At 38.2% G+C, this 14168-nt stretch overlaps 1 protein-coding gene across 15 annotated transcripts in view; it reads left to right on the top strand.

The window, feature by feature from the left end:
- BAZ2B (bromodomain adjacent to zinc finger domain, 2B) overlaps positions 1–14168 on the top strand; it is a 331540-nt gene that overhangs the window by 51879 nt on the left and 265493 nt on the right. For 14 of the 15 annotated variants that reach the window (XM_014534088.1, XM_014534091.1, XM_014534101.1 and 11 more), the window contains exon 5: positions 7577–7661. The exons of the other annotated variant lie outside the window; for it this stretch is intronic. The gene's annotated coding sequence lies outside the window, so the exon portion shown is untranslated. The remainder of the gene's footprint in view (positions 1–7576; positions 7662–14168) is intronic. 15 annotated transcript variants of the gene reach the window in all.

Raw genomic sequence — 14168 nt, 5'->3', positions numbered from 1 at the left:
AAAGCCTCCAGCAGAGGCTTTAGGCCTGGGCCAGGGAGGAGCCAGCCAACGATTGTTGATGGCGGCAGAGGCGGGGAACCAGGGGGGAGCCAGCCAGCAATTGTTTACTTGCAGTGGCTGCAACAGGGTGGTGATGGGGCTGGTGCCTTCCCCTGATCAGCCCGTTCGACTCCCACAAAGGGTGGCCAGACTGTGGCTTAGGCCCACTCCCCAAGGGAGCAGGGAGCAGGTAGTAGGACATCCCCTAGGGCTCCCAGTATGTGATAGGGGGCAAGCTGGGCTGAGGGAACCCCTTCCCCAGTGCACAAATTTTTGTGCATCGGGCCCCTAGTAAATATATAAAACTACTAGGAAATACACAAAACTATAACAAAGTATGGTGTGTGTTGGGGGGGGTGATTAAAGCGACCTATGTGCTTGTGAGATGTTTATATTTTACATGAAAAGGTATTCTGGTTGAATTCTGAAAGATTAGAGATGTATATTATATTCCCTACAAAAATCACTAACAAAAAATACAAAGAGGTATAGCTTATAAGCCAGTAGAAATAGTAAAATGAAATACTAAAAATTATTTAAATTTTAAAAGACACAAAAGAAGGAACAGCAGTAACATAACAGCAGAGAGAACAAAAAAAATATAAATGGTTGAATAAAATCCAGTAATGATAATTATATTAAATCTTAAAGAACTAAACACTGCAATTAAAAGGCAGGGGAAGTAGATAAAAAAAAAGGAAGACCAAACTATGTACTGCTTACAAGAGATACCCTTTAGTTATAAAGTCAAACAGATATGTTGAAAGTAAATGAATGGACAAAGCTATATCAGACAAACAGTAAGTAGGAAAACCAAGAAATAGCTATAATAATATCAGAAAAAAATAACATTCAAGATAGAGAGTATTATCATAGATAAAGAGGAATATGTCATAATGATAAAAGGACATTTCAGGAAGACATAATTAGAAATGTTTATGTATTTAACAGCAACTTTAAAATACAAAATTTTAGAAAAGCAAAAACTGAATTTAAGGGAGAAATAGATGTTTCCATAATGATAGGAGTTTTTAACAACCCTTCTCAGTAATTAATAGAACATCTAGAAAAAAAATCAGTAAAGATATACATTTGAACAACACTATGAATTACCTTGATGTAATGAATATTTGAAGAACACTACACACCCCCAAAAGTGCCAAACACATATTTTTCTGTGTGTATAGTATTCATTTACTTTCAACATATCAACACCTAGAAAAAAATCAGTAAAGATAAACATTTGAACAACACTATGAATTACCTTGATGCAATGAATATTTGAAGAACACTACACACCCCCAAAAGTGTCAAACACATATTTTTCTGTGTGTATAGTATGTTCCCAAACATAGATCATATGATGGAAAATAAAATAAATCCACACATTTAAAAGGAATAAAATTATACAGAGTATAGTCTCTTAACCCCTACCCCAAGTAAAGTAAACTCAGTAACAATAAGATAGGAGAATACCAAATATTTTGAAATTTGACAACATACTTTTTTTAAAAAAATATATATATCTATATTTGTATTGATTTCAGAGAGGAAGAGAGAGGAGAGAGATATAGAAGCATCAGTGATGAGAAAGAATCATTGGTCTGGTGCCTCCTGCATGCCCCCCACTGGGGATTGAGCCCGAAACCTGGGCATGTGCCCCTGACAGGAATAGAACCCAGAACCCTTCATTCTGCAGGCCGATGCTGTAGCCACTGAGCCAAACCAGCTAGGGTGACAACATACTTCTAAAAAAATCACAGGGCAAAAAAAGAAATCACTAGGAAAATTAGAAAATACTTTGAAGTGAATAATAGTGAAAATGCAACATATCAAAATTTTGGGGCAAGCAGATGAAAGAGTGCTTACTGGGCAACACAGATTTAATTCCTTAAATTGGAAAATCAGAAAGTTCTAAAATCAGTGACCTAAGATTCCACACTAAGAAGGTAGAAAGAGAAAAGTAAATCCAAAGTAAGTACAGGCAGGAAAGAATAAAGATAACAGAAATTAACCACAGAAACACAGAACAAAAAAGAAAAAAATAGAGAAAATTGACAAAACCAAAAGCTGATTTTTAAAAAAGAAACAAAAATTGCTATATCCATACATAGATGATCAGAAAAAAGAAATAAACACCACCAATATTAAGATTGAAAAGGGTTTTTCACTATAGATCCTATGAACATAAAAGGGTAGTAAGAGAATATTTTCAGCTTAAATGTATCAAATTCAGCAACTTGCCCCAGCTGGTTTGGCTCAGTGGATAGAGTGTCAGCCTGCAGTCTGAAGGGTGCCAGGTTCGATTCTGGTCAAGGGCACATGCCTGGGTTGTGGGCTCGATCCCCAATGGGGGGTTTGCAGGTGGCAGCCAATCAATGATTCTCTCTCATCATTGATGTTTCTATCTATCTCTCCCTCTCTCTTCCTCTCTGAAATCAATAATAAATTTTTTTTTAAAAAGTCAATTGAAAAATGAGCAAAGGGTCTGAATAGACATTTATCTAAAGATATACAAACGGCTAATAAGTATGCAAAAAGATGCTCAACATCATTTAGTCATCAAGGAAATGCAAATCAAAACCACAGTGAGCCCTAACCGGTTTAGCTCAGTGGATAGAGCGTCGGCCTGCAGACTGAAAGGTCTCAAGTTCTGTTCCAGTCAAGGGCATGTACCTTGATTGCGGGCACATCCCCAGTAGGAGGTGTGCAGGAGGCAGCTGATCGATGTTTCTAACTCTCTATCTCTCTCCCTTCCTCTCTGTAAAAAATCAATAAAATACATTAAAAAAAAAAAAAACCACAGTGAGATACCACTTCACACCCACTAGGTTGCCCATTAAAAAAATATAAGAAACTGCCCAGCTATGTGTGGCTTGGTGGTTGAGCATAGACCTATGAACCAGGAGGTTACTGGTTCGATTCCAGTTTGCAGGCTCAATTCCCAGTAGGGGGTGTGTAGGAAGCAGCCAATCAATGATTCTCATCATTGATGTTTCTCTCTCTCCCTTTCCCTTCCTCTCTGAAGTCAATAAAAATATATTAAAAAATAAATTAGTAGAGACTTTTGTTTCTGAACAAGATGGAGTAACTGGACAAAATTTACCCTCCTACTTGAAATAAATGGAAAAAAGAATCTATGAAATATGTTTTTCAAAATATTGAACATTAGGTAACAAAGGACATTGTTCCCTGGGAAGACAGGAATCAAACAAGATGATCTCTACTATTGCTTCAACTTACTGCTCTGAGAGATTTTTCAAGCTCTGTCATAGGACAGGACAATAGATGTAGAGTTTAGAGCAGTGATGGCGAACCTATGACAACCATTTTTTTTGGTTGATTTTTCTTTGTTAAATGGCATTTAAATATATAAAATAAATATTAAAAATACAAATCTTTGTTTTACTATGGTTGCAAATATCAAAAAATTTCTATATGTGACACGGCACCAGAGTTAAGTCAGGGTTTTTCAAAATGCTGACACGCTGAGCTCAAAAGGTTCGCCATCACTGGGTTAGAGACTCCTGGAATTGAGAAAACATTACGAGAGTATGTGATGATAAGGATGACTAGAATTCACAGGGTGAATTACTGATGTGGAGAGAATCTCATCTCATATATTTCACAAGATGATAGCCAAATGAATAAACAGAAAATTTGCTAAAACATGGTATGTATGGTACCCAGCCCCACATCTACTCCCAAAATGTTTATCTTAATCTCAAGATTAATGATAAATTTGAGATTCATCTCAACAGCTGTTGGGAAGAGATGATGAAAAGGTGAAAAGTGAAGGATTAGGGATGATTTCCTGGCAGAAAGCAGAGGCTTCAGAACTCCTGAACGGAGGAAGTGATCTAACTTCTGAGGGCTATCTCCCTATAGAAGTGACATGTTCCCTTTCATCAGTAGTTAGGGTGAACCTCTCAGAAAATCTCAAAGAACTGAACCCAATTGCTCTATTACAAAAGCTGCACCTGAGTTGTCTCCCTCTCTTCATATAGTGTAGCCATAGTAGGTAGCTCCCAGTTTATAAATTTCTTTTTTGCCATTTTTATTTTATTTATTTTTTTTTTAAAATATATTTTATTGATTCTATCAGCTGCCTCCTACACACCCCCCACCGGGGACGTGCCTGCAACCAAGGTACATGCCCTTGACCGGAATCAAACCTGGGACCCTTCAGTCTACAGGCCGACGCTCTATCCACTGAGCCAAACCGGTTTCGGCCTTTTTTGCCATTTTTAAAGATCCAGCTTATATAGGGTGTCCCAAAATTCACGCAAGATTTGAATTTTGCGTGAGCATTAACAACAACAACAACAAAAAATAAAAGCCTAATTTTACTTGGTTTATTGAATCAGATTCTAATATCTGTTGCCCTTTGATTTCAATCCCTTCAATTTGATAAGCATTACCAAGTACCAATTATGGCCCAGGAGCAGGGACAATGAAGACCATGGCTTCGCGTATGTGCCAGCAAAGCCGTGGAGGCCATTTACCCGATGTGCTATTCCATACATAACCCTATACTGGATACTTTATGAATCAATAAAAAATTTACAATTTTTAATTATAAACCTGTGTTTTCTATCAAAATTACTTCTTGCGTGAATTTTGGGACAGCCTATATTACCTTGTTTACAGGTGATTTTTGTCATTTGTTTTGCTTCATAGAGGATAATTTCTCTCTCTCTTGAGGATTGCCTCTCTGTGAAGAATGGGAGAGTGAAAGATTATAGATAGACGAGGCGAGAAGGAGGGGTTATAAACAACTAATTTGAACTTATTTGGGCTAAGGATATCTTAAAGTCATTGACTCTCTTTTATACCAAACCTAATGACTTTTTTTTGTGTGTAAACTATTCTGGTAAAATAGTAAAAGCTTCCCAGAATAAGCACAAAATAATGCATCCCAGTATTTTTGTCTTAGGTGGAGAAGACACTAAAGCTAAGAAATGTTTAATTGTGTTGCACTCCTCAGAGAAAAAGCAGATTCAAAACCACACAGTTGCCAAGTTTATTAGACCAGCAGCAAAATAATAATTACATCTGGTGAGAAGTCAGAATTAACTGCTGGCAAAATTCCTTTAATGTGCTACTTTGGACACTATAATATCAATAATATACAACAGGAAAGTACAGTTACTCTAACATGTACATGCTAATAGATACTTGACTTTTCAGTTGGATGAAACTTGTACGAAGAGTACTAATAAACTTTTTACCTATGTACAGTTCATTTATGAGGGAGGAGCACTTGGCAGCTTGTTGTTGTTTTGTAATCATTAAAAATCCATGCTAAAGAGGAAGACATTTTTAAAATTTGGTTTGATTATAATGTGAACCAAAAATTTTTCTGGAAAAGGTGTGTTGGAAATCAGTATTGACAGAGTACAAGGAACAACATCACTATACTAGGTAAAGAGTTGACATGAGTATTTTTTCTCAAACTACATTATTCCTAGAGCATAATTGTCTGTAAACAATATGGGCTCTGATTTTGATTCAGTTTTGTTTTTCTTTTTTTAAAAAAAGATTTTTAATTGATTTTTAGAAAGAGAGGAAAGGAGAGGGGGAGAGAAGAAACATTTATGTGAGAGGAAGACACTGATGGGCTGCCTCCTGCACCCCCTACCAGGGATCCAGCCCTCCACCCAGCCATGTGTCCTGATGGGGAATTGAACCCAGAAACCTTATGGAGCATGGGACAATGCCCAACCAACTGAGCCACACTGGCTTGATTCAGTTTTTGTTGTTGTTGTTTGTTTTTAATATGTTTTATTGATTTTTAGACAGAAAGGAAGGGAGAGGGAGAGAGAGAGAGAAACATTGATGAGAAACATCATGGATTGGCTGCCTCCTGCACGACCCCCTACTGGGAATCGAGCCTGAAATCTGGGTATGTGCCCTGACCCGAAATTGAACCAGCTGAGCCACACTGGCCATTTTTTATTGTTTTTAAAGAAAATAGTGAAAATTGTGCTTCTGATTGAATTTTGGACCTTGAGTTTATATTTTTGAGAATGCTGTAAAAATAAATGAGCAGTGATTTTAAAACTTTTGTTTTCCAACTTGAAAGATGGTGGCTGTCAAGAGGGAAGGTAGTCATATGAATTTTTGAAATCAGATGAGATAAAAATATTTCTTTATGACCTAAAAAAGACCATTTCTGTGATTTCTGAGGGTTTTCCCAAATGGCATGTGTCAGTACATTGAATAGCTTGAAACTATAATTCAGGGCTAAATTATTACAAAGTTTAATGTTGAAAATAATATATTACAGACAGACTATAGACCTAATCACTATGACATGGACCTTTTTATAAATTATCATATGAGTTCTCCTTCCCCCATCTCCACCCAGTAAAAATAATCAGTTTCTCTAATGTGCATGCATTTTACTTTGAATTCCTCCATTAGAGTATTTATCACATTGTGTCAAATATTTGGGGGTGTTAACATCTCTAAATTTGACTGTGCACCACTACTCACAGGCTAGTGATAATGGTTCTCCCCAACAGCAGAGGTGTGCAGGTAAATTTCTTTCTGGTAACAAAAATATATGCTTTCTTTTTTTAAAAAAATGTATTTTTATGGATTTTAGAGAGAAAGGGAGAGGGAGAGAGAGATAGAAACGTCAATGATAAGAACCATTGATATGCTGCCTCCTGTGCACCCCCTACTGGGACATGTGCCCTTGACCAGAATCGAACCTGGGACCCTTCAGTCTACAGGCCAACGCTCTAATTCCCTGAGCCAAACCAGATAGGGCAAATGTATGCTTTCTTATGTAAATTAAAAAAATATATTTTCATCATTGATATGATTTCTTGCTAATTTGTTAATAGTTTTCAAAAATTGGAAAATTTTTCTTTTCCCATTTTTTGTGCTATTTCAATTTGCGTTAACATTTTCCCCATCACTTTCTTTTTTTTTTTTTTTTAATATATTTTATTGGTTTTTTACAGAGAGGAAGGGAGAGGGATAGAAAGTTAGAAACATCGATGAGAGAGAAACATCGACCAGCTGCCTCCTGCACATCCCCTACTGGGGATGTGCCTGCAACCAAGGTACATGCCCTTGACCGGAATCGAACCTGGGACCCTTCAGTCTGCAGGCCGACGCTCTATCCACTGAGCCAAACCGGTTTTGGCAACTTTCTTAAGTCTAGACTATTGACAAAACATTAAGTTATGCCTTGATGTGTAGTATTTGCCAATTTCCAACGTGTAAACATTCCCACAATCATCTTTCAAGCTACCAATGTGACATCACTGATTACAATGTTGGGAAGAAACAGGCAGTAGCATACAACTAAATACTGTATAGTTTTGTTTTGCCATACCAGTACAATGGATATAAATAACTTCAAATGCATAGATGATAGTAAAGCATAATAAAATGTATAAGTTTCATGTATTTATTTGTTTTTAATATATTTTATTTAAATTTGAAAATATTTATTTATGGGAATGATTGTGTTTAACAACTAGCTTGTAAAATTCCTGAAAATTTAACTTTTGGCTTTCAGGAACTGATATGACCTGGATTCAGTACATTGCTGTCCATGGAGTGGTGCTGTGTATAATCTACACAGCTGTATAAGACTGCTTTGGGTGAGCAATAGTCTGGTAATGGAGTTAACTCAATCAACTTAAATATATTCATTACTAGAGGCCCAATGCACGAAATTTGTGCAAGGGCCTTGGCCCCGGCCCCCGCCCACCACCACCATGGCTGGGGCCTCTTCCATGGCTCCTGCCCACTGCGGCTTTGTCTGGAAGGACGCTGCGGCCGGGGGCCTCTGCCGCCTCTGCCGTGGCCCCCACCCGCTGCGGCTTTGTCTGGAAGGAAGGACGTCTGGAAGGACATCCAATCTAATTAGCATATTACACTTTTATTATTATAGATTATTGCCCCTGATTTTCATGGAGGCTTGCTATGCAAAAGACCATAAAAATTATGTCTATACAGTTACGATACAATTATTTAAAAAAAACTTTGACATGTTACTCTAATGTTTTAAGTTTGTCTTATTCTTTTGGTATGTCTCTTATTTATTAGATAAGGAGAATGGTATCATATTCCTTCTTTGTTTTGTCTGCCTTGGAATTCACAAATTGTATGCTTGATCACAATAACTGTTAATATAGACCAGTAACATTTTTAAAATTATTTTTTAAAAAATGAAACATTGCCCTAGCCGGTTTGGCTCAGTGGATAGAGCGTCGGCCTGCGGACTGAAGGGTCCCGGGTTTGATTCTGGTCAAGGGCATGTGCCTTGGCTGCGGGCACATCCCCAGTGGGAAGTGTGCAGGAGGCAGTGGAATCGATGTTTCTCTCTCATCGATGTTTCTAACTCTCTATCCCTCTCCCTTCCTCTCTGTAAAAAATCAATAAAATATATATTAAAAAAAATGAAACATTAAGTTGAAATCTTAATAACACACATATACATATAAACATATATATGTACATACAAACATAATTTCAAATTAGGTAACCTAAGGCACATTGGATAGGAAATGTTGAATAAATTCTTAATTTGTTTCCTTTACCAGTTTTCAAAATAATAAGATTGTTTCATAGTACCCTTCAGAGATGAACAGTGAATTTTACTAAGTCTCATTATGAACTCATATATTAAGATATATTTATTATATTTCATTCCATTGTAGTTATTCTTCTTTGACCAGTAGGATCCATTTCAATTTGGCCTCTTCAAATAGGCTCTCAAGACTTTTAACATGACCCCAATAATATTTGATAGTTTTCACACTTAATGGTGTGACAGGATATTCTAGGCTTATTTTGGACATTTCCTGTCCCAAACCTGGACTCAGCCTTTGCTTCAGGAATTCTTTTCAAAGACAAATGGTGTTTAGAGACCATAATCTGGGTACACAGATGTCTGCTTTTTGCTATTGCAATGATTCCCCCACCCTTTTTTGGCATTTACAGTGGGCTAAATGAAGAAATAGATATTTTTAAATATAAAATATGTTCATTCTGTTATATCCAGTTCAAATTCAGGGTCACAGTGTTTTTATGTAACATTGATTTTATGTTTCTTTTATGTCCCATAGTAAAAATTGATTTCCAAAAACACCAACTTATTTGCTTTTTCTCACACTATGCATGCAACAAAATTACACCATTACCAATCAATAACAAAAAATTTGATTAGGGATAATTTAAGTTCCTGTTTTGTTGTTCCAACTTTAAATTTCTTTTTCTTAGTGTATATACTATAAAGGATATACTGTTGAAATAACTGTGCATGTTCTTTTTAAAAATTATGTTAAATGTTACTTGGAATATGCTTCTCTAGTTATGCCACCAATTCCATATATAATTAAGTTTATTTTATTTATTTTTCATTTTTATGGCATTGTTTTTATATTAAATTTGTTTTATAATTATGCAAATGAGTTTATATGGTTCCAACTTTATATATATTTTATTATATACTAGAGGCCCTGTGCATGAAAATTCATGCACTGGAGGGGGGCATCTCTCAGCCCGGCCTGCCCCCTCTCACAGTCCTGGAGCCCTCAGGGGCGGGAGGCAACCTGGTGATCAGGGGAAGGCGACACCCCATCACACCTCTGCTGCTGCCACTGCCGGCAGCACAAGCCTCGACCAGCCCTGGTTACCTGAACCTCGGGTGGCCCTGGGCGGCTGGGCAGCCGAGAGCCAAGGCTTGCCTGCGCCTCTGGCCAGCCCTGGGCGGCTGGGCAGCTGCCATCTGAGGCCTGCCTGCACCTCGGGCCGGCCCTGGGTAGCTGGGGGGCTGAGGATACTGGGGGACTCTGGCGGTCTTGCCGCGCGCCTGCCGCCCCGGCGGGACTGAGGGGACTAGGCACTGCCATCTTGTGGCTGTGGGTGCTGCCATCTTTGAGGGCGTGGCAGTCATTAGCATATTCCCTCCTTAGTGGCTGTGGGCGCTGCCATCTTTGCGATGGTGTGAGGGTCAATTAGCATATTCCCTTTTTATTAGATAGGCTATTTATATATATATATTTTTATATAAAACAAGTTTCGCCCTAACCGGTTTGGCTCAATGGATAGAGCGTCGGCCTGCGGACTCAAGGGTCCTGAGTTCGATTCCGGTCAGGGGCATGTACCTTGGTTGCAGGCACATACCCAGTGGGGAGTGTGCAGGGGGCGGCTGATCGATGTTTCTCTCTCATCGATGTTTCTGGCTCTCCCTCTCCCTTTCTCTCTGTAAGAAATCAATAAAATATATTTTTTTAAAAAACACACAAAAAAGCGAGTTTCATGAGAAATCTTCCTACTATTTTATCTTTACCACCCTGTTTTCTTCCTCCTGATAGGTAATGGTTTTGTTTATTTTTTAAGGTTTTTTAAAATGATTTTTTATTGATTATTAGAGAGAGAGGAAGGGAGAGGGAGAGAGAAACATTGATGTGAGAGCAACACATTGATCAGCTGCCTCCTGCATGCCCCCCACCAGGGATAGAGCCTATAACCATGGCTCTTGCCTGGACTAGGAATCAAACTGGCAACCCTTAGGTGCACAGGACCACACCCAACCAACTGAGCTACAATGGCAAGGGTGTGTGTGTGTTAATGTATTTTTATTTATTTTTTAATTGATTTCAGAAAGGAATGGAGAGAGAGAAACATCAATGATGAGAGAGAATCATTGATTGGCTGCCTCCTGCATGCCCCCTATTGGGGATTGAGCCTGCAACCCGGACATGTGCCCTTGACCGGAATCGAACCCAGAACCCTTCAGTCCACAGGCAGATTCTCTATCCACTGAGCCAATCCAGCTAGGGCCAGGGCTTTTTTTTTTTAAGGTTTTGAATTTTCCTTTGATTTAAAAAATTAGGCAAGTGTGCAGATGAATGAAAGCATACTATTAATGTTTTTCTCCACCTTCCTTTTTTTAAAAAATAATTTTTTATTGATTTCAGAGATGAAGGGAGAGGGAGAGAGAGATAGAAACATCAATAATGAATGATTTCGCTGCCTCCTGAATGCCCCCTACTGGGGATTGAGCCCACAACCCAGGCATATGCCCTGACCAGGAATCGAACTGTGACCTCCTGGTTCATAGATAGACGCTCAACCACTGACCCAAAATAGCCAGGCATCTCCATCTTCCTTTTATTGAACAATATATACTGGGCTTGACTGGGAAATACTTTATAGTATTTACATTCTTCATTCCTTGTTAATACTTGTATAGTACTCCACTGTGTATGTGTACCCTAACTAATTCAACCATTTTCCTATAAAGGAAACTGGGTATTTCCAGACTTTTGCTATAACCAACACTGCTTCAATGAATAACTTCTTATATACCTATTTTATATATTTTTTAGTGTTGGTCAGATTCTTGGAAGTGAGATTTGCTAGTTGAAAAATAAATGCATATGTAACTTTATTAAATACTGTCAAATTCTGTCTTGTTGGGGTTTTCCATTTTTCACTCCAACAAGCAACATTTGAGAGTGCCACTTTTCTTCAAAAGTGCCTCAATGACTGTGGTGTGTTGTGAAACTTTTGGATTTTTGCCTATTTGTTGGGTGAAAAATAGTATCTCAGTGATTCTTTTTTTTTATTTTATTTTTATTTTTTTATTGATTTTTTACAGAGAGGAAGGGAGAGAGATAGAGAGCTAGAAACATCGATGAGAGAGAAACATCGATCAGCCGCCTCCTGCACATCTCCCACTGGGGATGTGCCCGCAACCCAGGCACATGCCCTTGACCGGAATCAAACCCGGGACCTTTCAGTCCGCAGGCCGACGCTCTATCCACCGAGCCAAACCGGTTTCGGCTCAGTGATTCTTAATTTGCATTTCTCTTATGAGCAAGGTTGAGAATGTTTGCATATTTAAAATGCACTTGCATTTCTTTTTCTGTAAAATATCTGTTCATCTCTCGCCATTTTTCTATCAGGTTATTGATCTTTTATTCTTTTTTAGGAACTCTTTATATATAAGGTTATGACATGTCTCTTATATAAATTATAAATATTTTTTCACAGTTTCTCATTTGACTTCATACTTTGCTTGAGGTATGTTTTATATTATTTTTTGGCCATACAACAGGTTTTCATTTTCAAATATTGAGAATTATCAATATTTCACTTTATTGCATTTAGTTTTGACCATTACTAGAAAAAATTTCCCCACCTTCCAATTATAGAATTGACCCATAATTTATCTTAGTACTTACATGATTCAAATTTTTATATTCAAATATCTGGTCTTTTTGAAATTTATTCTTGGAACAGATTCAAATTCATTTTCCCTTATGACTACCCAGTTATCTCACCACGTATTAAAAAGGAAGAGTCCATCTCTTCCTCACTTCTTTGAAATATAGCTTTATGTTAAATTACTGTATGCACTTGGGTCAGTTTCTCAGTTTTCTATTGTAGTCTATTGGTCTTTTATTCACATGCCAATACCAAATGTTAAATTATAAAGGCTTTATAACATATTTTGACATCTGACATGATGCATACCCACCACTCCCAATGCTCATCTTTTTCAGGGTTTTTGGCCTTTTTCTGATTTTTAAGTTCCAAATGAATTTTATAATGAGCTTGTGCTTAGAATAGTGTTCTTAATCAGGAGTGTTTATCAAGGTACTATCAGACTTTAAAAAAAAAGATGAAGTAAGTCCTACCCCAGACCTAGTGAATCTCTGGATGTTGGCCATGGGTATGTAAATTTTGAAAAAGGTCTTTCAGTTGATTCTGATAATCCCATTAAAATGACTTATAAAGCAGTCCTGAGAGGGAAGTTCATAGCATTACAGGCCTACCTCAAAAAACAAGAAAAACTGGTAATAAATTATCTAACCCTACAACTTAAAGAATTAGAAAGAAAGCAACAAAAAAAAAGTCCAGAGTGAGTAGAAGGAAGAAGATAATAAAGGTCAGAGCAGAAATAAATGACATAGAGACCAAAAAAAAGAAAAAAGGTCAGTGAAACCAAGAGTTGATTCTTTGAAAGGATAAACAAGATTGATGAACCTCTAGCCGGACTCACCAAGAAACAAAGAGAGAGGATCCAAATAAACAAAATCAGAAAAGAAAGAGGCAAAATAACAGACCCCCACAGAAATAAAAGGGATTGTAAAAAAAAAATACTATGAACAACTCTATTCCAACAAACTAAACAACCTAGAGGAAATGTACACATTCCTAGAAAAATATGACCTTCCAGAACTCAATTAGGAAGAATCAAAAAATCTCAATATGCCAATAACTAAGGAGAAAAATAAAGCAGTCATCAAAAAACTTCCAGCAAACAAAAGCCCGGGGCCAGACAGCTTCACAGGGGAGTTCTACCAAACATTCAAAGAAGAACTAAAACCTATCCTCCTCACACTACTGCAAAAAATTTAAGAGGAAGGAACACTTCCAAGCTCTTACTATGAAGCCAGCATCACCCTAATCCCAAAACCAGATAAAGAGAATACAGAGAAACATAATTATAGGCCAATATCCCTCATGAACATAGATGCCAAAGTTCTCAACAATATTATAGCAAATTGGATCCAGCATTACATTAGAAAGATTATACACCATGACCAAGTGGGATTTATTCTGGGGATGCAAGGATGGTACAATATCTGCAAATTAATAAACGTGATACAGCCATAGCCAGTTCAGCTCAGTGGATGGAGCGTTGGCCTGCAGACTAAAGGGTCCCAGATTTGATTCCAGCCAAGGGCACATTCCTGGGTTGCGGGCTCAATCCCCCCAAGAAGGGGATGTGCAGGAGGCAGCTAATCAATGGTTTTCTCTCATTATTGATGTTTCTATCTCCATCTCTCTCTCCCTTTCTCTCTGAAATAAATAAAATTATATATATACTAGAGGCCCAGTGCATGAAATTCATATATGGGTGGGGCCCCTAGGCCTGGCCGGCGATCAGGGACAATCGGGGCCTACCGGCCGGGTGGAAGGACAGGATGCGGGAGGTTGGCCGCCGGCACCAAGGAGGGAGCCGGACTTTGGCCCCCTGGGAAAGGGGCCGTGTCCGCCACCACCCACCCCGGTTGTCCGTCCCAGCCCGGGGCCTGGCCCCGATCAGGCGATTGGGGCCTGCCAGCTGGTGGGGGGGGGGGGGACTG

The sequence above is a fragment of the Myotis brandtii genome, unplaced genomic scaffold, assembly GCF_000412655.1.
Source record: "Myotis brandtii unplaced genomic scaffold, ASM41265v1 scaffold125, whole genome shotgun sequence".
Lineage (NCBI taxonomy): Eukaryota > Metazoa > Chordata > Mammalia > Chiroptera > Vespertilionidae > Myotis > Myotis brandtii.
Note: the sequence above shows the minus strand (reverse complement) of the source record. Positions and strands in the feature narration are given on the sequence as shown.